The 25,720-nt window shown below is 36.0% G+C and overlaps 1 protein-coding gene across 3 annotated transcripts in view; it reads left to right on the forward strand.

The window, feature by feature from the left end:
• ALCAM (activated leukocyte cell adhesion molecule) overlaps positions 1 to 25,720 on the forward strand; it is a 115,923-nt gene that overhangs the window by 32,836 nt on the left and 57,367 nt on the right. The window lies entirely within an intron of this gene.

A 25,720-nucleotide genomic window follows, 5' to 3' on the forward strand; every position in this document is an offset into this window, starting at 1 on the left:
AAGAAATATGGAAGCAAGCTGCCAAATATAACTGCCTGGCTTCCAGCATGGTCAAGTGCTTCTCCTCCACCTTCTAGCTTCTGTGTCCCAAGCTGCAAATAAATCATGGATTAAATCTATCCCATCACATGTCAAGAGCTCCCAGTGAACGACAACAAAAAAAAACCTCAAAAGCAAATCCGCCCTTAAATGTGGGCTGACTTTCATAAGACGAACTGTGATTGTTATAATCCGGTTACAAATGACGGTGAATAACAATCTATTTGAACAGGTTGTGTATTTCTGACAACACATCCCTCCTTTTTGAAGGTAACCATAATGAAATGCCACTCAATTTTACTTCACTTCAGAAGAAACCTGGCAGAGAATTTTATCTGGCTAAAATGCCTTGTTTAACATAATCTCATGAATTTTTGTTTTGTTCAAATCATACCTTTGCAGTTTTTTGTAATGCAAAACATACTCCAGAAAAAAATTATCTGCTCCTTGATGATTGACTTCATGCAGACAAGCATGGTGAAACTTTAAATACAAGTTTGTTGTTTGTCTTAACAGTTTCTGAGTGCCTTTCTACATTCTGGCTGCAATTATTGAATGAGAGCACAAGGGCATGCTCTGCTTGGAGCACTTAAAAGCTTCTCCAGTCCAGCATCTTCAACTGTCTGGTCTTTGTAAATGTAATTCTGTGCAATGGCAGTTTGATACTTATACCTAATGCGAAAGTACTTGGTTTATTAAGAAAGATAGATTGGCTAAAAGCCTTCTGTAGTTCAAATTAAAGTAGGTCTGAGAGTTCTTACTTTTTGATAAAGCTGTGAGTGTGTTCTTGTGATTCCTTTGTTAACAAGTGCACAGTAATTAGTTACAAGGAGAGGCACTCAAGCAACACAGCGTTTAATGGGAATTGTTAGTTGTTTGACGGTGAACTGTGTTGGAACAGGATGTTAACTTTGTATAATTCTAGAAAATAAGGGGTTACAGTTAAATTTTTGGGTTACTTAACTTTTCGGATACTTATGAGTTTTTAATCTCAGCCCACTGAAGTATTGTGTATTTCCAGTCTTTTTAATTGTGTTGTAAAAGAAGGTTAAATAAATAAAAATGTCATGCACTAAAAAATGAAGTACAATTACTATCAAGTATTTAAAAATTGGAAAAAATCTCTTAAGCCTGTAAATCTTCTCCATATTAATTTATGCCAAGCTAGAAGTTTGATAAGCCCTACTTATGGGAATACACAAGTGGTCCTGCTAAGAAGATCTCACTGTTGTGCTTACAAAGTAGTAATTTAAATTGCAAAGTAAATATGCTATTTTAGTTTATGGTTTATTATTAACAAAAAGTGTAGTTCAGTGCATCTATGAAGGCTGCTCCAAAAGCAGTATCTCTGATTTTATTATTTTGGCCCATGACATCAGAGGCGAATGTTAGTATGGCAGCAGGTTCCCACCAATATTCTCTTAAATTTTGATACCATGTGACAGATGGCAGCAGAGGGGCAGTCTGACTGAGTGGTGTCTGACGTGGAAATGGGGATTGAGCAAATGTTTGTTTTGTTTTGAACTCTTCCATGTGGGAAAAAAGCCCGCACCCATTTGCATTCATTCACATTTGTTGAATGTTTATGGAGACACACTGACCACAGTGAGGTGGTGGGTGGTACACTTCAGCTGTGGTGACAGTGGGTCACCTCCACTGGTGTGGTTTTTGACAAGCATGGTATGCAGGCACTTGTTCATCACTGGTGAAATGCGTAACTATTCACGATGTCTATGTTGAAAAAACAGTGTTTTGTAGATGAGAATTTGCTCAAATAGTGTTATGATGCTCTTTGTATCTGTTGTAGTTTCCATGGAAGTAAATAGGAATATTACTTTTGGAGTGACCTATGTACATCTCAGAATCCTTTTGATGAGTTAATACCAGAATCTGGTATTAATACCAGTTAATACCAGAATCTGGTATTAACTCATCCTTGTTTGTCTGAACCAAACAGGACTGAAGCTGCTTCATATTCACCTGAAAACAGAGGGATTACTGTGATAACATTCTCAGATTGAGTAACAATTCATTCTTCCATCTTTCTTAAAAACTCAGATTCGTGGATCACATGGACATCAGATGTTGTCTTTTCATTGTGCAGATGATGATTTCTCTCCCTCCCAACCTCCAACTACTGGCATGGTTGTAGCCTGTGGGATCTTATCCCAGCAATCCTTACCTATCTGTACATGACTGCAGGAGGAGGAGTACCATTACCCATTATGCTGTTCTGAAAAATAAACTTTTCATTTTCAGAAGGTTTGGCTAGAAATTAATTTTACTGTTGCACACTTAGTGCTTTTGATTACCTAGCTTAAGTAACACTTTCTGACCCCTCTTCAAAGTAGATTGCTGCAAGTTTTTTGGCTTATGCACAGATCACTACTTTGTACAGCCATCTGGATGTTGAGTTTATGTCTGCACCTGACCTAACCAAGCTGTGGACAGATTTCCAGATCCACAGCAGCTTTGGGAAAGGGAGAGTAGAGCAGTGAGAACAGGTTAGCTTCCTGTATTTTCAATGGAGGAGATTGAGTTGAGAATGATGCTTTGAAAAATAATTTTTGTTTCTTTGTTTTTTTTTTGGTTGAGCATACCAGCGTACTTGATTGAATATATATGATCTGAAAAGAAAAGGATGTCATTTGCTTATGAAGAAGGTGGCAGCTAAGGGGAGGCTGAGCTCTTAATGCTCATCAGAACTGCTGTTTGGAATTAGGGGTCGTGTCAGCAGATGCTATTTTAATCGAGTACATCTGTGGGTTTTCACCAGAAATGTGTGAAGCAGTTTTTAGTTAAGTTGAAATACCTAACCTCGCAGTCTTGACAGTAAGCTACTGTTCAAGGAAAAGCTTTTTGTTAATAAATAGGGTGAGATGCTGAATTCTCAAAATGTGACCAGTGACTCTCAGCATATGAGCTTACTGCATTTGTTTGCAACAGGGACACTGCTGTAGAATAATAGACTGGGGGGGTTGGAGAGGATTGATCGTACAAACCCATCAGTATACAGACTCATTAGCATTTAAAATAAATAATCAAGGGGAAATGGTCCCAAAGATGTAAACAGTATGTCTCTTAGGGCATTAAGAGATATGCAGTGACTTCCTTGGTGAGGAGAAGTTTCTTCCTCTCAAATATTTAGGTCAAAGTTCTAAGCGAATAGTAGGATTTTCTGTATAATTTTTAGCCTCTGTTACAGAAGATGCCGGACTTTTTAAAATTTATTTTTCTGCAATTTCTGTTTATAAATTATTTCTTCTGTGAAAATGGATAGCTGGCCTACATAGCTGTCCAATGTAAGTAGCTGCATAATCAGTTTCTTAGCTTTCATCTCCCTAGATTTTTCCAAGATTAAGACTGGGGTGTTTTACCACTAGACATACTTTTAGATATATGCCAGTGGAATAAAAGTATTTAAAATAAATTAAGTAGTTCATGATTCATCAATATAAAAGAATTACCATGGCATATGCCTTTTAAACTTGGTCTGGGAGCTGAGATACCAGCATTTAAACTAAAGGAATAAAAAAATCTTTTAGAGAAATGAAGAAGTTTTATGCAACAACCGGGACAGCATCTAACAGTGCAGGAACAGGACCTAACAAATACAGCAGTGCTGTATGGTTTTGACATTGTGTTAAACGTTTTTACCCACGAGTAATTGCCCTAATCATTTTTATGTGGTTCAGATCGTTATGTTCTGTGGCATACATTCTATAAACCTTCAATTAGAGCGGTTAGGCACTTGCACAGGTGTAATTTAGAGATGATATGATGAGGGTTACAATGAAGCTTATTTGGTGTTCAAGGAATTTTTTAAAGTAACTAAATTTCATAGCAAGACATATAATTAGATCTGTTATTAAAGGAGGAAGGTTATGAGGGTATTGCCAGGTTACAGTACACTGAATTCAGTAATTTAAGTTTTGTGTAGTTTTCAGTTGATGAAAAACACAGCTTGAGTTCACCTGCAGCTTTTTCTCAACAACTCCTTAGTATTTATTATACATATTCCAACAACAACAAAAAACACCCACAGATATGCTCTTTTGAAATTCCAGCTTGCAGATATCGAAACTTAAATACTTTAGCACAAGTAGAGTCTTGTACAAAGTTCTGCCTTTTGATCCATGTGAATGTCACTGTGCTCTTGGATTTAGTATTGGGCTTTACCACTGGGGATGAGACACTTAGCATGTTGCTTTGCTGAAGGACAGTGAAGGCCTTGTTTCTGTTTCTCAGATGATAGTTGTGAGGGGTCAGCATGTAAGATTACTGAAGCTGTGTACCTTCTGTTGGTTCTTAAATACTTGCAATATTAAGCCGCCTTCTTAATAAAAAAATCTTGAACTGAGGATTATTTCAGTTCCTAGTAATGTGCCTACTGGTTTAATGATGTCATTAGATATTTAGTCAAGAAGCAGTGTGTAGCTTTGTAATGCTTCCTGCTCAGCTTTGACTCATGCAACACAAAGCTCACCGAATGGTTACTTGTTATGGACCTGTCCAGCCAGGTTTACTGAGAAAATTCAAAACCTGTTCTCCAGTGTTATATAGGTAAGCACTTTAAATAATAAAGACAGACAAATTCTTGAATGTATAATATGCACTGCTGTCACAGAATCCATAATTCTGGAGATAGGGATGGGGTTGTTGATCTTGGTTGATGGTAATTTCAATCAGATTTAAAAAAAAAGAAAAAAAGAAAAAAAGGGGGGGAGGGGAAGGAAGAAAAATTCTAATTGTAATTTTAAAATGAAAGGAGAAAAATAGCAACTACAACAAAACAGACCATGGCATTGACATGAAATATGTGACTTCTATCAGTGTTAATTGGTCAGATGTTAATGTTACAATATGCAGTGGTGACATCAATCAGCCTTTGACCTTCTCTCTTTTACTTCATGCTTCCTGAATCTGCTGTAATTTCAGCCAAACATATTCACATAGCAGTTATTTGAGGACAAGGGAAGGTGACCATGGTAGAGTTGTCAGATCTTGTGTGTACCAGCACTAAAGAAAAAGGAAGATTTGTGTTTCACTGTGGGTCCTGTTGCAAGCTGTGTAATGAGAGGACATGGGATTGAACCTCTTGTCTTAAACTAATCTTATGTCAGGAAGTCCTTTAAAGCTACCATGATATGGATAGGCAGTGGGTCTGTTAATGTACAGAGGGAACGTTTGCTGTCATGCTCATAGCTGAGAAGAAGTTTAATTCCTTTTATTTTATTGTGGTTATATGACATATGCAATAGCTTATGACAAAAGAAAAGTACAGGACAAGAATAAACTTGGACTTTTATAATGACTGTATTTTGAACAGACTGACAAAGGATTTTGCCTGTTAAAATGACTAATAAATCTTCCTACAGCGCAGTGAATGTTCTGGGGAAATTACCAGGGAGTGGGTGAATGCCATTGGACTTATTCCTTAATTGCTGCCTCTTGTGAGGCACAGATTCTTTTTATCTAATGCCCTTAGATACATGATTTAATGCATAGGTTCCTCTGTGCGGATTTGGGAATTGGATTCAATCCTCATGGGTCCCTTCCAACTCAGAGCATTCTATGAATCTTTGTCATATATTTAGTTTATAAGAGAGAGGTAGATGGTGGACACAAAAGGGACAGGATTATCTCACTGACCTCTGTACATACCAGTCAGGCTCGGCAGGTGTAGGAGGAGATTGTTGACATTTTTTGAAGGAGTCAAACTTCTGTTTTCAGTTACATATGGTAAATAAGAATGAAAGGAGGAAACTCCAGAACCAGAGCCCTCGTTGAAGCATTTTCTTCAAAAGGTCTCTGAACCATGGTAAGGATAACTAACCTTGTTCTAGTGCACACAAAGAAAAGATGAATTTTGTGGTGTATATGGTTAAAATCGGTCAGAGGAACTGTGGTATGGAGGCAGATTCTAGTATTCATGCTTTGATATCATCTAATATAAAAAGGAATTATGGTGATTCAGAGAATGCCGTGAAAATAACCTTAATGGATGGAAAAGTGTTGCAGTTTCAAGATTGGAAGGGCCTATGACTGAAATTCAGATATTGAAGCAAAATTCCCTGAAAGGAGAGAGATTCGTTCTTGGACAGAAGAGCTTGAGTATCAGATAAAAAGCTGTCGATTGTCTATAGGTCTGTATCTTGTCTGCCTTATAATTATGTAATGTTTAAAGTAGATTGCTTGCTTTCTCTTAATGAGGGCTAGCAGCTGTTTGCAGTGCTGAATTAAGCCCTTGGAGACATGCATTAGCAAGCAGTAGTACTAAAAAATACATGATAAATAAATGTTGTATGGCTGCTCATTCAGCATATATGCTTATATGATGGCTATGCATGAAGCAGGATTTATAATAATATATTTCACTTCAAAAGAGAACAGCCATAATAGCCAACTGGGAAATACATTAAGTGATCTCGATTTCTGCTCCCCTCCCCTACTGCTTTAGTTTATTCAGGCTAAAATATGCTATGTGGTAAGCAAGTAGTTAAAAAAACCACTATAAATAATTGTCTTAATCAGAGTATAATTTATCTTTGTGTTTATTTATTGCCTTGGGTACTTGATTAGACAGCTCTAACATACAATTAATCAGTAACCTTCAGTGTTAACTTCTCAGCACTATTTAATTAATCGGTTGTGTTGCAGAGGCTTTGTTGGCTGGGAAAGCCAGGAACTGTGCCATGTAAACACTTTTGTTAATGTCAAGTGAAGGTTGAGATACGTTTTATTTTTTTTTTTTCTTTATTAGCTTAATTGAACTAATCAGCCTTTTAGGATCTGGAGGCAAATTCTAGAGGCATATTTAAAAAGTAGACAAAAACCATGGAATCAGTGTGTCATATAGATGCTAGAAAGGTTACGTGCCTTAACTGTTACCATAAGTCTTTTCAAGTGTACTGATCATCATGTGTTTATTAAGTAACAGTTCTCTGGTAAGAAACAAAGGGAAATCAGTTATGTTCTAAAGGTTATATGTTTCATTAATGTTGATGATGTGGGGGTTTGGTTTTACCTTTTGTAGACAAAGAAAAGCCATGTGCAGATAGATCTAGTAAGGATGGAGACTTTTCATCTTAGCACTGCGGGTAGTTACAGTAAACACGGCTATTGATGCATTTTGAGTATAGGATTTTTGTGTATGTCTGGCATGAAAGAAGTTTTAAGAAGTTCCTCTCTGGAACTTCTCATGAGCGACGGTGCAGTTTCTCATTCTGGGGATTTACAAAGAAGGCATCTGCTAAAGCTAATGCTTGTGCCACATGTAATATTATACAGGCCCTCAAGAAATGTAACAAATACAGGTTTCAAAAGGAGACATGTCTTAATTATGTCATAAGTTATGTGAATTTGGAGGGTGGATTGCACACTTAAGTCTTGATACTTGGAATTTAATTAATTTTATGAAGACTGTATGAATGAAATATGAACAGAGGTGCTGTGTCTGTGCGTTTGTCAGTGAAACCACCATAATAAAGATAATGAGGACTGTAAGAATAGCCTGTTCTGTTAGGGATAAATGTGTTTCAAGGATACTGCCTCCAACATGCCATTTCCATTAGTATAATTGAAGAACATGCCTTACATTAAGACCAGAAGGCTTGCACTCTGATGAGACCACAACATAGATGACTACTCAGAACACAATCTCTTCTGCTCTCAACTGGATGATGGCTGTGACCTTTGTGATTTTTCTTTCTTCTTAGTGTATGAGGGAAAAAACATACATTCCAAATAAACAAGGAGAAACAGACTGTGAGTAATAACTTGTCCTAAGATTTAAGGTGGGTGGAGTAAACTACATTTTTGAAGAAAAGGATGGTGCTGTAATGATCCTTGAAGGGTAAGAAAGATCTGTCTTAAAGCTAATTCATTGCTATCAAACAAGAATCACACCTGAGATACAAAAAGGACTTGGTATTCAGCATCCTGTTTTATCTGTGTTGCATGCAAGAGATCCTATCTGGACTACTTGGGCATATGTGCCTTGGTATTTCAAAGTCTGTGATTGCAAGAATGTGAATGAAAGAAATCTGAGTGAATATGGTGGAAATAATCAACTTCTATACAAGTACTCTCACACACATATAAATCTAACAGTATTTGTCATGGACAGTCTTTCAAAGACTTTACACTTGAGGACAAGCAATTCTTCAGTTTGGTCATGGTGGTTAGATTACTCTAGTTAAAATATACTCTCAAATCAAAATGCTCATAGTTAGACAGAAGAAATAATGAAATCCATTTTCTTATGTCTTTCTGGTATATATCCCACATCTGTCTTCTCACACTGCTGAAACTTTGAGATCCTCTCCAAGATAACCCTGTCTCACTTCCAGTGAGAATCGATCAGATTTAGCTTCATTTCTGCAAAGAGCAATGAATTATAATGGTTGTAGGACTAATGTAGTCTTCTCACTTGTTAAGCATGGAAAAATGTAAGCATTTGAGATCCTTGAGACTGGTAGCTGTGTCTCAACCTTGAGATATTTTCAGGCCTAAATAGTTAGAACTCTGCTGATGGACAGGCAGGTACACAGCTGAGTATGACAACATAGACTTCATTGCCTTAGGACACAAAGCTCTGTATGAAATAGTCTTAACTGTAGTTGAGCAAAATCCACTGTGCTTTTCATCTGATGGGACTGCAGATGGGAATCTGTCTCAGCAAGAGAAAAAGGAGTAAGTGGTAGTACTGACAAAACTGCCAGACTCTGAACTGAAATAGTGGAAAGTTATTCCTGCAGAATCAATTCAGCTGTCTCACAGTATAATATAGAGCTGCCTGCTAATACTATACTAGACTAACTGCAGAATATATTCTCCTTTACACTTTCTTATTCAAAACTGCTGTTTAATATAAAGAAGAATCAGGCACTTTGAGTTTGTTCTTTTGAGTTTAATGTGACCTACAAAACTACCATATATTAAAAAATGGAATTCCCTCGGTTAGTATTTAACCTGGGTACTCAAATGAATGTTTTTTAAACACTCACTGTGATGCTGCAAAGCAGACATTTTTATTCATTACACGCATCTGGTTGCTTCAGATAGACTAAGTAAGAAGTGAAATTCTGATTATAGTATTTTTCAGCTCAGTCTTCATTTTCCTGTGCTTTGCATTAAGCTTCAATACTAAAATGTTTCTTACCCTGGAAGTTCATATTACATTATTTTTCTAATGCTTGGACTAATCTCAAGATACAGAAAAGGTAATTACTGCCCCAAGTCTGAATACAGTGGCCATGTTGAAGCTCCATACCTGAATTTTCATGGCCCTAAGTATATGACTGAGCAAAGAAGCTAAAACAAATCATTCAAATACTAAGACACTTTAAAGTCTACAGACAGCTTAAATGCATTTTTCACAAATCTGCCATTTACACAAATTTAATACTATAGAAATATATAATTGATATTGAAATAGACTTAGAGTTGCATTTTTTTTTCCCCAGAGGGCAGACAAGTGCACCCAGATAGTCAGTGCTTATGTTTGCTTAATACTGCTGTAGAAAAAAGCTACTCTCATTCTTCTGAAATGTTCCTTTGCTGTACTGTCTTGTGTGAGCGGTGTCTTCTGCCACAACATGAGTGGTAAAAGAATAAATAAGCAAAATGTAGACCTGTTTCTGCACAGACCGGGTGATTCAGTGGCTGTGGGCATGTAAGATGAAGTCCTCATAGCCTTCTTTCCCACAGCTTTTGTCAGGATCTCTGATGTCTTGACAGACAAGCTGACCTCTGGCCAGCAGTGTGTGCACCCTTACTGCAAAGAGGGCCAATGATATTCTAGGCTGCATTAGCAGGAGAATAGCAGAGATCAAGAGAATAGATTAAGAGAATTGCTTGTTTCTTGTAGTCAGTACTCACTAGACCACATACTGCATTTTGGACTTGTTAAAAGATAGATGTCAATTAACTGGAGTGATTCTTGTAGGGGATCTGCCTTATGAGGAGTGGCTGAGTGCACGTCTTGCTCAGCCTGGAGAAGAAGTGACTGTGGGGACACCTGACAGCAGCCTCCACCATGCAAGGAGGTTGCCAGAAGAACATCTTGTCTCAATACTGAGGTTCCTAGGGTGACAATGAAAGACAGTGGTAACAAACTATAAGGGCATAGCAAAGAAAGCAAGAACTTTCACTGGAATGGTGAAGAAGCAATGAAGCAGGTTGCCTAGAGCAGTTGTGCAGGCTCCATCCTTGGTGGATTTCAAGATGGGCCAGAATAAAATTTGAGCAGCCTTTTCTCATCTTATGGCTGAGCCTGCATTGAGCGGAGAGCTGCCTACAGATCCATTGAGATCCTGTCCAACCTTGCTTTTTCTATGCTGATTCTGTAAAATAGGTTAATCTCTGTAGTATTGTCTCTTCTTTGCCTGCCTTTGTTAGTAGTCTTAATAGTGAATATATGTGAAAATTATGTTGAGGAGAAAAGGATCTTTTGAAATGCTGGTTTGAGAGTTCTATTAGTAGAATGGTAAATTATGTTTGAAAACTAGGTAATACTATTGCAATGTGATATGCTTGGAGTTAGGAATCTGAATTGTAACTCTTTTTCTCTAAAGGCAGCCTGTTAACAACATACAATACCAGTACAATTCAGTTATTTTCTTACATGTTTGGGAAATGCATTGTGTTCCCCTCTGACTTTTCTGTCCTCCCATACTTTGCTACAAAGGCATGTGTCACAGCATACATTTCTTGTTGACACAAAATATCAGGAATCTAATATGGCACTACTTGATAGACTGTGTATCATAAGAATTAGATACCAGACATGCTGGTGCCAAACTAACTAAGAAAATCATTTATCAGATCACTTCAGGGGTTTTCCTGTATTTGCTTTACCACTCTGCATCTCTTTGAAGAGTGATGTAATATGCTTTGACTGACATCTCATCAGCAGTGAATGTACAATACAATGTCTAGCTTTTGAAATCAAACCTCCAAGGATACGCCGTATACAGAGAGCTGTAACGCGACTCTTGAATTCTCAATATAGATAAGTCCATTTTCATAAAAAGGTCATTTAGTATAAATGGCAATGCAAGACACTTGAACATACTGTTCAGCTTTTTTTTTTCCTCTCTGTTTATCAGGAACCATTTCTCAGCTGTGAGTTTTTCAGAAAAGGGATCACTTTGACCACATCAGTTGATTCATTTAAAGCAGAGAAACCACAAGACAGCAGTTTTGTCAGAAGAATGGGTTGAATTATTTATCTTTTTTTTTTTTTTCAGCATGGCCTCTGTATTACATATTGAGTATGTAAATACATAAATTCATTTTACATATTGATAACGTTTTTGCTTCCAGCCAGCCAAAGCTTCTTTGTACTTCTCTCCAATATAAGGAAAGCCCTATATGCTTTTAGATGTATTTAGTCTGCAGAGGTTGTTAAAAGCATGTACTTTCACTGGCAAATAGACCATCTAAGTAGTTTCATTTAAATAAACCATCATGCTTGTAGGTCATGTGTTTTGTTCTTCCAAGAGAATAAATAGAAGTACATTGGAAAGTACCTTGGTGTCTCTTTTTTGTGGGTTCATGACCTGAGACTTCTGTTCCTGGAGTTATATTCTTCAGGCAAAAATTATTTGGTGTATACAGCTTGAATGTCAGTGTGCTGGAAAGTTTTACAGGTGTAACTTCCAAATGTCTAAATTTCTGTTGTTAGATTCCCACTTCTGCAACTTCTGTTATTTTAGAATCTGAGAAGTTGATGACAATTGGAATGGGAAATATCATCACTACAGATGATACTCAGCATTCTGTAAATGTGCCAGTAATTTTCACCTTGTTTTTCAGGCATATTGCTTTGAAGAAGTGTATTTCAATTGCAACATTTGACTCTCATCTAAATGCAGCATTATAATAAGTTAGCAAGTATTGTACCTCACTGAACTGCAGCTTTTGAATAACTGGAGCCAGATTTTCTCACTGTAGATAAGACCTTTCTAGTTAAGGGCTCAGCGGTGTAACTTGGAAGACTAATCTTGAATTGTAAATGGATTTATTGCCTCAGTCCAGAGAGTCTTTTACCACTCTTGCCTTCGGACATCTATCATTTATTGTAACTATGGATGCACGAATTCTCAATTTCTTGATTAAAATAAAGGGATTTTTTGTTCTAGATACAAACTAGACTGGTTCTGGTACATACTTTGGTACATATTCCGTGTTGACTTCTTGTATCTGCTTTTTGAAAGGAGATTTCACACACTTGGCTAACTGTTGTGCCTATTTACAAAGTAATGAGTAGCTTATTCTATTTAAAATAGAGTGAAGTTAAAGGACCTGATAACTGATGGAACTAGCATAGTGAAGTCAGGTCTTTCACCTTACAAATTTCAGTCTGTTAAGTAGCAGTTCAACAGTTTTTTGTACCGACAATTTGCAGTCACTGTTTCCATTCCTTTTCCAGCTACTTTGGGGATGGTAAGGGCTGGGACTATCCAAGCTGTCAAAAGAGGCTGCTTGCTGCATTATGTTAGGCTGGCACTTCTGAGGTGCTTTACCTACATCTCTTTTTGTTGCCTGCATGTCTCACCATTGTTGAGCTGGTGACTTGAGATATTTGCAGAAACACTTCTCTGTTAGAAACATTCTGAACTCTGGTCTGATTTGACCTTTTCCATTCCATGTTTGGTTGACTGTTACTCTGGTGGATAGAAAGCTCAGACTCTCTAAGTTGAGACACCTAATCTTTTGTTCAGCTTCTGTACCTAAACAATAAAAATGGTAGCTAGCTTACATAGATGTAGCAGAAGTGGTAGATAGCTTATGTAGGAGTACTAGCAAAAATGCCTGTAAATAGCATTGTTAAAATGAGGCAAATCTTTGTTATTTAAAATGGTATGAAGTATATATCAAATACCTGGGCATCCTTACATTTGCAAATATTTATATTGAGTTCAGCGTTTTTACACTGGTGCACTGGTGCAATTAATTTCAACTGGAAAAGGGATGAAAAGGCAATTTTTTTTCACTTTGTCAGCTAATTTGTTTTCTACAGCATCGACAGAACCAGTGTAGCACATGTGTCGTGTTGTCTGCTGGACTTGCAAAGCAGGCTGTAATTAATTAAGATGAATCTTTCGAGAGATGGTTTCTGGATCAGGTGAAATCTTTGGCTTGTTTGCTGCTCTAAATGTGTGTATTTTCATTAGATGCAACCAAGACATCAGACTTGCAGGCTTTCATTTCGTTCAGAGCATCTAATTTGTAGTTTGGGAAGGATAAAGGGCAGGAGGAAGAGGGAAAGGGAATGTGCCCAGATGAAGATTGGAGTTTGGTTTTGTTTGCCTTTCCCATTCTAGTACTTGAAACTTTTGGGGGAATATGGGCTGGTCTCATCTGCAGATAAGAGGAAGTAGGTTGATCAGTATAATGGAAAGAGTTGGAAAGCAAGCATGGGTGCAAAGGACTCCCAGCTATGGCTAGTATGCCTTACACTTCAGTGACCAGATCAGCTAATGCTTTTCTTGTTTCCTCCCTGAGAGAGTTGGGAGGGTAGGCGCTTCCTTATGAGAAACCCAGCCAGGATTAGTGATAGATTTGAAGTTCACCGTTTGTCCCTGTAGGATTTTGGACTGTTGGAGAGTTGATCATTCTGGTCTTTCCATTGCATGAGAAAAATAATCCTTACCATATCTTATTAGTGTGCTGATATGTATACAGTATTTTTCTTAATTTTCTTTTTTGACACCTCTCAAGGAACAGCCAATACTCTTAATAATCCAAACTGTCTCCAAACTTTTTTTTTTTTTTTTCTACAGCAAGTTAAACTTCTGTCAGACTTCTGGAATGCTCTTTTTAAGGAAAAGATGACCATGTCCTTGATTTCTATCATAGAGTACTGTCTTTTCTCTTGTCTGACTTCCTTAATCATCTCTCATGGTACTGCAGTGAAAGGACAAGGGAGTGGCAGAGTCATGAAATAGTGTTTGCCCTCATTTCATATCTTATTTTTTAAATACAGTGTTTGATTAATCATAATAAAGAATTGACTACAAAATAGTTATGTACTATGCAAATCAGTATAACCCAGTGTGTTGGCCATAGCAATTAACTTCTGTTGTACACTTGCTGTTTGCTCAATGTATAGAAGAGAGATCCAACTCCCTGTGCATCAAAAAGTTCTGGAAGAAACTGCTTTTAAGCTGTACTGTTGGATTTACGGTCTGAACATGGCTGTGAAAGATAGTCAGGATAAAGTCACAGTCCTAAAGCTTTATAGTCTGCTGTTATGTTCCTTATAGAGACTGCTTTCATACTGTAGAAGGCATGAAAAATACAACATTCAATACAAGGATTTGTTTGCTCTTGACTTACGTGCAGTTCCCACAAAATGGCTGCAAAGGCACAGGGCAATAGTAAATAAAACTCAGAGAGAGAGTACATATCCAGGGAATTTGATTCAATATATTAATATAATCTGCTCCAGCTTAACTTCTGCCCCACCTTGATTCTTGATGTAGGTATTATTTATGCTTGACTAAACTTATCGAAATTGTTACTTTTTCCTTGTAGGAGGAAAATGTAGGCGGACTTTGGAGCATGTAAAATCTATTTTCATCCCATTAGAATTATTCTCTACCATCAGGTTAAAGAGAGTTGACAGAACACAGTACTGTATGAGCTATCCATGTTTTTATAGAAGGAAACACAAGTAATTTCTATTGACTACTTTTGTGATCTCTCCGAAGCAGCAGAATGGTAGCATTTAGCCTTTCCCATGAAGGGTGACACATTGGTTATTGAAAGACAGCAGGTTATAAATACCACTGATAATAGTCAGTCAATGAAGATGCAAGGTGAGATTCATGTCAGTATTTCTATGATCTGTAGGTGTCAGCTAATTTATCCCTTGAGATGAAAGGATAGAAGTCCATCCAAATAGGTTGTAATAGTCTTGATGCTCTGAGGAAGCAAAAACTTGACTAATATTTTTCTTTTCCAAAGCACAAAGGGTGCTGATTCACGTAAAGCTGATTCACTAGCAAAAGAAACATGTTCAGATATCATGTTATCACATTCTTAAAAAAAAAAAAAAAAAAAAAAAAGGTTTATTGCAATCTGTGTGTGAGAGACGATAACATTTTTAAACACTGAAACTAGATGTTTCTTGGTTGTGTCTCCAAGTTCTTTCATCTCTACACCACTTGGTGACATGGGCAGTAAAGGGTGAATTTTATGTGAAGAAATGCTAAGGAGCTAGAGAAATCATGTGGATTAGTAAAAGAATCTGAGATCAGGAACACAGAAGAAGTCACCAGGAGTTAACAGTTCTAATGAGGAGACGCTTACAGTGCTAAACTCATACAGTAGAGAAGATTTTGCTTGGGATGGCAGATAGAAACAGATTAAACTATTCTGTTGAAATGGCTAGTCATGCAAAAATGTTCCTAGAGACTCTTTGACTCAAAGCAAGAGAGGGAAATTTGGGATTCTTTTATGTGAAACAGAAGCTCTGTCTTTTCTCTGAAGTAGGACAGAAAGATAATTTTTTTCTTTTTTGCCTCTGTGTTAAAGGGCAGTGAGCTGGAGAAAGGACCTGTTTTGCTAATCCTATCTTCCTTACAGGAACAGATTTCCCTTTAAAAATCACCTGATCACAAATTCTTAACTATTGCAGTCATAAAGCCATGGACAGGTTTTTTTTTTTTTTTTTTTTTTTTCATTTACTGTACAGTGGTTATGTTCTGTTAGGGTGCAATCTGCAGTACCACATAGATTCACTAGGAAATTTCCTAGATGTTACATTAACAGCACAGTTGTGTCGTGTTATTAATTCTAATTATTGTTAATTGAAATTATTAAACTAGTTTGAAGAAACTAACATAAACCATTGTATCTCAGTGGCTTATGTCAATGACCACACCTGTTAGAAAATAAATAATTTTTTTAAACTGAGATATATTGAAAATCTTTATATGTCGATTAATATAGATGGATGTCTTAATGACTAAGCTTTATAAATTGATGTCATTGTTGCATCTTCTAAGCAGTTTGATATGTTTTGGTGCCAGAGTCTGCATAAAGTGCCTGTGTTGTTTTCTGTATTAAATGTCTGCAAAATATCTGCTGGTCTTTGGGGAAAGAAATCCGTCACTTATGTTATCAGTGAAAAGTAATACCCTCAAGTCTGATCTATTAAATGATTTTGCAAATGTGTACTTTTTTCTAGTTCTGTAACTTTAAAGATATTGGTAGCACTTGCAGCAAGTTCACGTCAGCACTTTTACTAGAAACCTTTACTTTTTATCTGCAAAAATTGGAAAATACCGTAGCTGTGTATTCAGCATTTCTACTTGCGAACAAGTGATTCTACAAAATCCAGCACAACTATTTGTACCGGTGTGACAGAAATGAGGATCCTTTTTTTAACAGGAATGGGAACCAAAACTTGATACATTTGTGAACAGTCTTTCAGGCTCCATAATATTGTGTTATTTTGTCTCTGTGACAAGTTGAATTTCACGTATATATGTGGAATTCCTGGAATATCCAAAATCTCTTGATCACACAGTTAAGTGAAGAAGCCTTTTGCATGAGTAGATCCAAGGCAGTGGCAAGTGCAGATTCATTGTGTTTGTAGCTCTGCTACAAAAGGAGGACTTCTGTTAGCTTAGGGATATTATACTCAACTAATGCGGGTAAAACAGTCATGAGAATTTATCTGGCCACATAGGGATTCCTATATTTGAACTGGTTGTCTAGACGGTGTTTGCACACAGTAATGAGAAATAGGATGTGATTCACTATAAAGAAGAGTCTTCATTATTAGTTCCCAAGAAGTGAAAAATATTAACCCTGATATTTACCTTTTAAGGAGGTAAAAATAAGAGTGTTTCTTAAAGTTACAAAATGACAAGAGCAGTAGTGTGTTCAGCTGTGTTTTGTCATATATTTTCTGTATGATTCACACAGTAGTAGAATAAAGTTACTTGTGCAGCCCAAGAAGAACTGTGGAAATAATTTGTATGCTTTAAAAAGATATATATTTATATTCTGACCCTGCTAAAACTGACAGAAACATTCACAAAACACAACTCGCTCTAAACCATGTTTTAAATTGATATTACTAAATATACTGGTCTTGATAATTTTTTTTTCAAAAAACAAACAAACAAAAGAACAACTACCCAAAACCACCACCAACAAAAACCCTATTTATAATACAGAGCTTTGTATTGTCTTATTAGTGCCGAGAACTCTCTTTGCAGATTATGAAGCTTAGAAACCTCAAAGTATTTAGTGACAATAGAATTGAAATTAGGATTCTCAGTCATCTTCAGTGTTATTAGATTTTTTTTTTATAGCATGAAACAGTTTTTCATGGGACCTCTTAATTTTACCAATGTTGAATATTGAATCACATTCACTATAATTAAAATGTTTTACTGTCTAAGCTATTGTTACTCAGTTGTGTCTGTTTCTGCATCTTTCCTACTAATATCTTTATTACTGATGGTAAGCTTATACTTGCTTCTTTTAGTGTTAGTTTTGAGAGGAATCCTGATTAATAAGAACAGCAAATTTCAGATTGCCTCCAGATTGATATTACTTATGAGGTAAAACAGCAGTTTTCTTCTCATAATTATTTTGGAGATATGTTTTGTTTGATTTGCTGTAGACCATGTTACAAGAAATGTTACTTAATAGGTACAATGGCCAATTATAGGTTTTCATACCTATCAAATGAGACATTCTTTTATAGACATGTGATAGTATAGACTGTATCCCGTCTGCATATGTACTAGATACTGATTTCTTTCATGATAAAGTGTTACATTCTTGAAATCCACTTTTGAACATTCTATTCTTTTTGTTCCCCAGCAGCTTCAGTATAGTTAGTCACAAACTCATCAGCTGACGTACCCTCTGAGCAGTTGCTTATATGTTTTAGAGGCTGGCAGTATAGTTGCTTCTTCTGCTGCTGGTGTAAATCTTTCTAGAAAGTGATGGTGATCTTGGATTTCCTCTACGCATCTTTGATAAAATAAAAAAAAAAAAAAAAGAAAGAAAAAGAAAAATTATCTGTAGATGTGACTGCTTAAAGTGCAAATAGCAGCTATCTTAGCAATCAGGTGCATAGTCCAAGGGGAAAAAAAAAGCCTTCTTTCACAACTTGAAGTCACATTTCATTCTGTTCTTTTTTCTTTTTTCTTTTTTTCTCTGTTTTTTAAAGTACTCCTTTTAACAAAATTGACATTCAGAAGATCTTTCTTCCCTGTAGTCTTAATCTGACATTGAGGTTCTTAATGGAACTACCCTTTGAGCCCTCCACTCTTGATTTGTTGTAATTTTCACTTCCAAGTGCCTTTTCTGTAGCTATTTGTTCTGCTCAGAGTTAGTGTTAGATTTTGTCTTACTCTTCTGGAGACAAACTTTTCTGGTTCTCCAAGCTGTTCTTTTTCTACTTCCCAAGATTCAGATGAAATATTAATTTGCCCTTCAGTTAATCAAGGCTGTATTTGGCTTCTGTTTTCACCATTATCTGGAAAATCATAGGTGGTTAGGAAGCTATTAAAACATAGATTCACCTTAATTGTAAATTAAGGTCCTAAAAGGTTTATTTTGGTCTTGGAGGGAAAGCAGTGAAAGTTTAGAAGAGCAACCTGCCCTCTTCAGTTAATAGCCAACTGTTTTTTGAACAAATTTTTGAGGTCAACAAAGCCTTAATTCAATTGCTTATATTCTCAGGTGTGGATTGAATCCAACAGTCATTGAAGTTGATTGATGACAGCAAGCTTTAGATAGACCTGAGTCTGACAGAAAAAAGGTATTGAAGTACTGCATCCACTGTCTCACAATAATTATATAAAGCAGCTCAGTTTCTTGTCTCTGTCTCCAGCTGAAAAACAGTGTGATGGCATTTTATACCAAATGGTGCCTGGAAGACAAAAGCTCTAGGATGCTTTGCTAAAGTCTGTGGAGCTGTTCATTTACTGGTATTTTCTCTATGTTGTGAAATTCTGATGCAACTTTTTAACCTTGCTTTTAATTTCTGTTTTGAAATTGTACTAGAAGTTGTTGTTCCTTAAGTAGAAAGACTTGATAAATGGAAATCAATGGTCTCAGCTAAAAAAATACATATCTAGCTTTTGGTTACCTAACTTGGAAAAGGAGAAATAGAGAAGACTGTAGTATTCCACTGTAAGTGTTTATGAACTGGCTTGATGAGGCCATTAATAACCTAATCTGGTTCCCCCTTTCAGCAGAATGTTGGACTAGATGACCTACTGAGCTTACTTGTGGCATGGACTTTCTATGATTCTGTGATTCAGTAGTATCTCCAGATGCATAAATCCGCACAGAGCTGGCTTGTACTAAAGATGTGTCTTTGAGTAACTTTATTTTCCTGTTCCTTTGTATTCCCACCTCTGACAGTTGAAGCACATCAGAAGTATTGGGAGTGCTGCCTCTGGAATTGGCAAGAGCTGTTTTTTTGAAGTGCATTCCTATTAGCATTTAATGCAACATGGAAACTCAAAGGAAACTAGGAGCATTAATGGAGCCCCTGGCAAATGTGGCAACAAGAACAACTAAGTGGGATCAAAGAAATTATTTATTACTTTGTTCCTTTTAAGAATTCCGTGATGGGCCTTAGACTGTAAGACTGTTTCATGTGATATGGAGGACTTCACATGCATTTAACAGCAGAAAAAAGAAGGCATTTATGCTGCTTGCCTTCATAACACTCCATTTTTAGAGTGTAGTGAAATTATGTGGTAAGACTGATGTTACTGGAAAAACAGATGGGTTGAGTCTGTAAGGAGTGTGCTGTGTTGTTTTTCCATTAGTGTCCTATAAGGGTTCTTTCTAAATTGAGACAGAATATAATTCAGGTTAGTTTTTAGTGGGGGGAGTATAGGCTGAATTATATTCTGAACTTTCATTTTATGTACACAATCAAGGGAACACTCAATGCTCTATAGTTCTCTGCAATAAAAAAACACTGAGTGAAAAGAGAAGAAGGATTATGGATATTGACAGCCTGTCTTGAGGAACTTGTAGTGACTGGGAGTTATCTGTTGATACCTCTCAAACTCTGGGGAAAGTGTTCCTAATTGACAGCACATGCGGCTATTTGACATACTCTGAAGGTTCACGCTTCTCAGCTGGCTCTATTTGACTTATTTTTGTAGAAGATGAGCCTAAATCCCTGGAGCAAGCTGAAGAAACCCCTGAATAAGGTTTGGCTGCAATTTAAATATCTTGTTCAGAAGTTTTGATTTAAAAAAAATGTTACTTTTGAATGTGTAGAAAGATTTTCTTTTCTATCTTTCTAGGAACCTGAGATCTCATTAAATAATAAGAAAAAATAGTTTGTGTATCGGCAAAAATTGCACCTTGGAGTTTGCTGAGTTATGATGGACTCTGTTTTTTCTCTGTTTCTAAATATATTAGTATATTATTTTAATATAATTAATAGAGGAATCCCTGCACCAGATTACAAATTTTCACTTTCTCACGGGAACTCCATTTCACAGGTGTGTTGTATACAGGCCACGTAGTCCTAAGTAGCTGGGTTAAACTTCAGGGTGCTGAGCTGGTTACCTTCACAGTGTGTGTTTGAGGGACAACTTCAGAAACTAGTCTTCTCCATTATAGTTCATGTTGGTCAACCCAAAAGCAACAGTAACTCTCTAATTTGTTGTAATGCTCACACAGAGATATATCTGTGATTGAGTTAACACTTTTGAGAAGGAGTTTGATTCCTAAGAGTTCTTGTGTTTTGATTCAGTTAAAAGATTAACCATCTGTGGATTGTCATTGCTTGCTGTTCTATACTTTCTGTTTTTTCTTTTATTTATTTATTTATCTATCTATTTATTTATTTATTTATTTATTTAACTTTTCTGTTAAAAGAACAGTGAAGCTGTCTAGGGATGCCTTTACCAACTATACTTTCCTTTTGTACGCTTTTCTGATTGAAAGCATGAAGTTGAGATGGATGTGGTTTTTCCAAGTATTGTAGATGAATATGGTGTAAGTTTTCAGACCTGTAAAGCAGAACAATAGATCACTGGATTTTCTGTTGAATAACTTGCTTACGGTTGTTTGTCCCGTACTAAAGTATGCAGTTTGTGCATGCTTTCTAATGTTTCTTTTTTAAGCCCTTGGTGGTGTTACCTAATGGGAAATTTTACATGGAGGCATCACTTGCATAAGCCACACCTAGAAAACATGAAATTACTATTACTCTTAATACCTGATTTGTCAACCATCTGCCCCAAGTTCAGTAGTACTTGGTATGATGGAGTGTGAGTATTCAGGCTTTAACAGAAGTACTAACAATGACAGTGCCTGAAATGCAGAGAAATTGCTATATCTTTTATCTAAGCAGCATGAAAGATTGCAAATCTGTAATAACAGATAAAAAATATGCTGACACCTCTATAAAATCAAGTAGATTATGTGTGTGTGTTTTAATGCTTACTCTGCTGACTGCTTTTTGCTGTCACATAATTTTTGAAGAGAAAATAGAAAAGCCACTGAAGAGTAGTAATTCTGGTATCTGCACACAGTGATTTTATGTGTAAGTGGAATAGCAATGAGTTGTTAGAAGAAGTGATCAATGTGCAATAGAAGAATTATTATGAAGTCTTGCTTTCTGTAGTGTTGTGACAGGCAGACCAGTCAAATTAAATTGTGTTTAGAACATGAGGTTAATACCTAGGAGACCTGGAATTGCATTTGTAATATGATATATTATGGCTTTAATTTTCTAAGTAGCCATGCTTCCAAGTGACAGTTACAAGCTGGCAGCTCAAAGCGGCTTCTTCTCACCTCACACTTTGTGAAGGACGAGCTGAAAGCAAAGTCTGTTTTTTTTTTTTCAAAACAGAAAATGGCTTTTCATTTTCACAGTTGGGCACCAAATTATAAGAGTTTTGTTAGTTTTTAGGGATTGTGATTAAAGCTAGAGGTCAGAATCTCACAAGTAGCTGAAATATGAAGATATAAGCTTCTAATGAATATGGAATTACTTGAAGAATTACTTGAAAAATTATTCTTATATTTGTTCACTTTGTTTATTTACCAGATACGTTATTTGGTCACAAAGCAAAACAAACAAAATAACTTTTAAACAATAAAAACAGAAAGTGACAACTTTGTAGATCCTATCAGACCAATTTCGTATTTTTCAATGGAAATTGGTGAAGTTTTATACTGTGAATGAGCAAGAGGTAATTTTGGTGACCAAAACACATGGGCATTAGCAAGTTAGAATTGCATGGGTTTTGGTGGACATCCTGTCTGAAGAACAGTCAATCTGATGAGTCATTTTGATCTTCAAGGATGTTGTATGACTTCTCCAACCCACTTCATGATCTGTAGGTAAAACCAGTTAATTATATACATCAGGAAAATGTTAGACTAGAAAACTTCTGTCCAACTTCCATATTCAAACTTAAATTTTTTGTGTGTCTTACTTCACCTAAATTTGCAAAGTAGTCAAGGTTTTGTTTTTGTTTTGTTTCTAGATTTTTATTATACAGTTGAGCAGACAATTTTGTTGTCTGCTCAACTAAAATTCCCGTAGGTAGGAGGAACTGTGAGTTAAGCGGTGAAGGAACATCTCAAGTTTTAACTGCAGAAATACACTCAGAGATGCCAAGAGGGTCATAGAGAGCTCTTAACTGGAAGCTCTCAGTGGCATACACAGTAGCTGAAGCATGTGCAGTCAAAAGCAAATAGACCTGAGGCACAGATGACTGCATAAGGAAAATATATAGAGTCATAGCAAACACTTCATGGGTAGCAATTCTCTTCAAATGCAGTGAAAGGAGCCCAGGAGCTTCACTAGTGGGTATCACCATTCTTCTGCTACTACTTAGCTTGTCATTTTAGCAATGTGTTGTTTTCAGTGTGTTAACTTGGAACTACTTTATGGATGGTTTTTTTATGAGCTGGTTTTATAGTGCCCTCATATTGGAACATTAATGACTCAGAAAACATGTTGTTTTAGATTAATTAAAACCAAACATTTGCCTTTATACCAGAATACCATTTTTCATTGTTTATTGAGTGTGCAATCTCAGTATTTAGATACTGAGTGAAAACCTGAACTGCCTGTCAGTAATTGAGTGTTAGGTCATTTAATGTGCCAACAGAGTAATGTGTTTTTTATAGAGTGTATCACTATTTAACCACAAAATTGTACAGAAGTGGTAAAACAAAACAACAACAACAAAAAGAAACAAACAAAAACCAGCGTGTATTTGAATGCTGTTTTCCCCAAGTTCTGCGTGCACAATGTTTTTGGAGAGCAGAGCAAGAGGATGTGTCCTTGTCCGTATCCTTAGCCAAAAGCCCTTCTTTTCTGTGACACTCATAGCTTTCTGTTGGTACTCCGTTACTTTGGAAATGGAACATAGAAGTTTTCAAATCTTCCAAGTTAAGGCATTTGGCTTACATAAACACTTTCCTCTGCTTTACATGAATCCTGACTGAGAGAATTAATTTGAAAGCAGCATGGAAGATAATGCTGTAGGATGTTTACTGACTGAGAATGGTTTGAGTAGGAAGGGAGGCAAGGTTAGATAGATTGGAAATAATTTGCTGCTGATGTTTTGTGTTGGTGGCCATAACAAATGAAAAATTTCCACTATGACTTTAAAAATGTATGTGACAAAAAATCTGTGTATAGAGACACAATTGGATCTTAGTTGCTCTAGTATGGATCTGAAATAACTCTTCAATTTCAGTTGTGTGTAGCTGCAACTGTGACAAAACCCAAGCTGCAACTATTATATTTCATCTTCTGTTCTTGTGTTTAAAGAAGGAACTTGAAAGCTGGAATCTGAAGAGATGGTAATGAGTTTGCTAACTTCTTTTTAATTTTACTTGTTACACTTGGAGTGTCAGTATCATGTAAGTATGAGATAGAAAAGGAAATTTTCCAGTGAAATTGATTCATATTTGGAGTGTGATTGTACATATACATAAACAGGCATGCTGCTACATGCATATACTATCTATAACACAGTTTATACAGAAATGTTAGATCTCTATCTAGACTATTGAGAGGTTTTTTTTTTTTTTTTTTTTTTTTTAGTAGAGTGCATATAACATATAACAGCTTCCTGATGTTTGGTTGATTTGCAACTTTCTCCAGTGTTTTGACTCTTGTGCTATACTACTCCCTGTTTCATGAAATCTTCAGAATACGTAACTTAAAGAATAATGCAGACACTGAAATATAATAGGTCAAAAATGTGACGTCTTTATAGGCCTCTGTTTAGTTATATGCAAGGTTCTGCAGAATTGCATAATCTTTAGCTTCCACTTCCCATTTGTGTTGCCATAGAAGAATTGAATATGGGTCCACTTGTTTCAGATGAGGATGAAGGCGTGTAGCTTTTCAAGAGTAGCGAAAATAAAAGGTACAGAATACATTCAAGTCCTTTTAGGTTTCTAGCCTCTAAGTAAGGCTCTTAAGTTGCTTGAAAAATATGCCAACATTCAAATTTTCAATCTTACCAATACTTCTTTTTTTTCTGTCAGGATAATAAATGATATTTTGTAAGCTGCGAAGGAAGAGTACACCTAACCACATATGTATGTAAACCATTCCAAACCAAAATATACATATAATACATCTATTAAATTTTGAACTTCGTGTTTAGTTGAACATAGTGTTTGCAGTGTAATTTATTTTAAAATCAGATTTTTGCCTCTAAGGGACTCTGCCTCTTAACAGATACAAATTTTAAAGTTAGCCATGCAGAAAGATGATAGGTAGAACTTCAATATCTGAAAAATATTAATCATGTGTTAGTCTTAAAACTGAATAAATCTTAAAACTGAAAATATTTTTCTTTAGGCAATAAACAACTGGAAGAGACCTCATATTTGGCCAGAAATATTCAGTCTAATTCTAATAAGTTCCGTTGGATTTTTTTTTTAATATTTTCCAGTTTGGAGTCATGAGTGCTTTAATATAACTTCACATTTATGCAGCATCTTTCAGCTGGATTTCTTTTTTAATTAGCAAAACAAATTATAAATGTAGATAATGTTATATATGCTTGTTTAAAAGCAACAATTATCACAGGAAGATGCAAACTCTGTTTAAGATCACATACCCTCTGCAAACAAGACAAGAAATGATGCATTATATTTTCAGTGAAAGGCAAACTGTAAATTAAGGTGATGAACCACAATTCGAAGAGTTATTTAGAAGACTTCTGTTGTTAGCTTCTGGTTTTAATGTATAAATGTGTAGACTTGTTGAAAAGTAATTTTCTTAGAATTAAGGAGCCATAGCACTGAGGGTAATCTGTTTAAATGTGTTCTCTCTAAAATTACAATATGACATTAGATAGAAATGAAAATCATAAGAGTGCTAGATACCTTTAACATCTTGCTTCTTTGAATATGATGAAGCCAGAAAGTGGCTTATTGTATACTTTTGTGGCTGTGTCCAGAAGACTAGAGTGTGCCTGTTTCTTTGATAGATTAATAGAAGAAGTAAGGAAGAGGTGCAGAAACAGGTGTGTCAGCAAATAGCAAGTATTCTTCCTAAGAGAAAATAGCAAGGTGCATCGTTTATCTTATCATTAGCTTTTATGCTTTAAATTAATCTGCAAAGTACTATCTGGTGAAAAGTACGGAGTAAGGTGTTTTTTTTTTTTTTTAGTAATTATTCCAAGGC

The sequence above is a fragment of the Phasianus colchicus genome, chromosome 1 (genome assembly GCF_987193195.1).
Source record: "Phasianus colchicus chromosome 1, bPhaCol1.hap1.1, whole genome shotgun sequence".
Taxonomy (NCBI): domain Eukaryota; kingdom Metazoa; phylum Chordata; class Aves; order Galliformes; family Phasianidae; genus Phasianus; species Phasianus colchicus.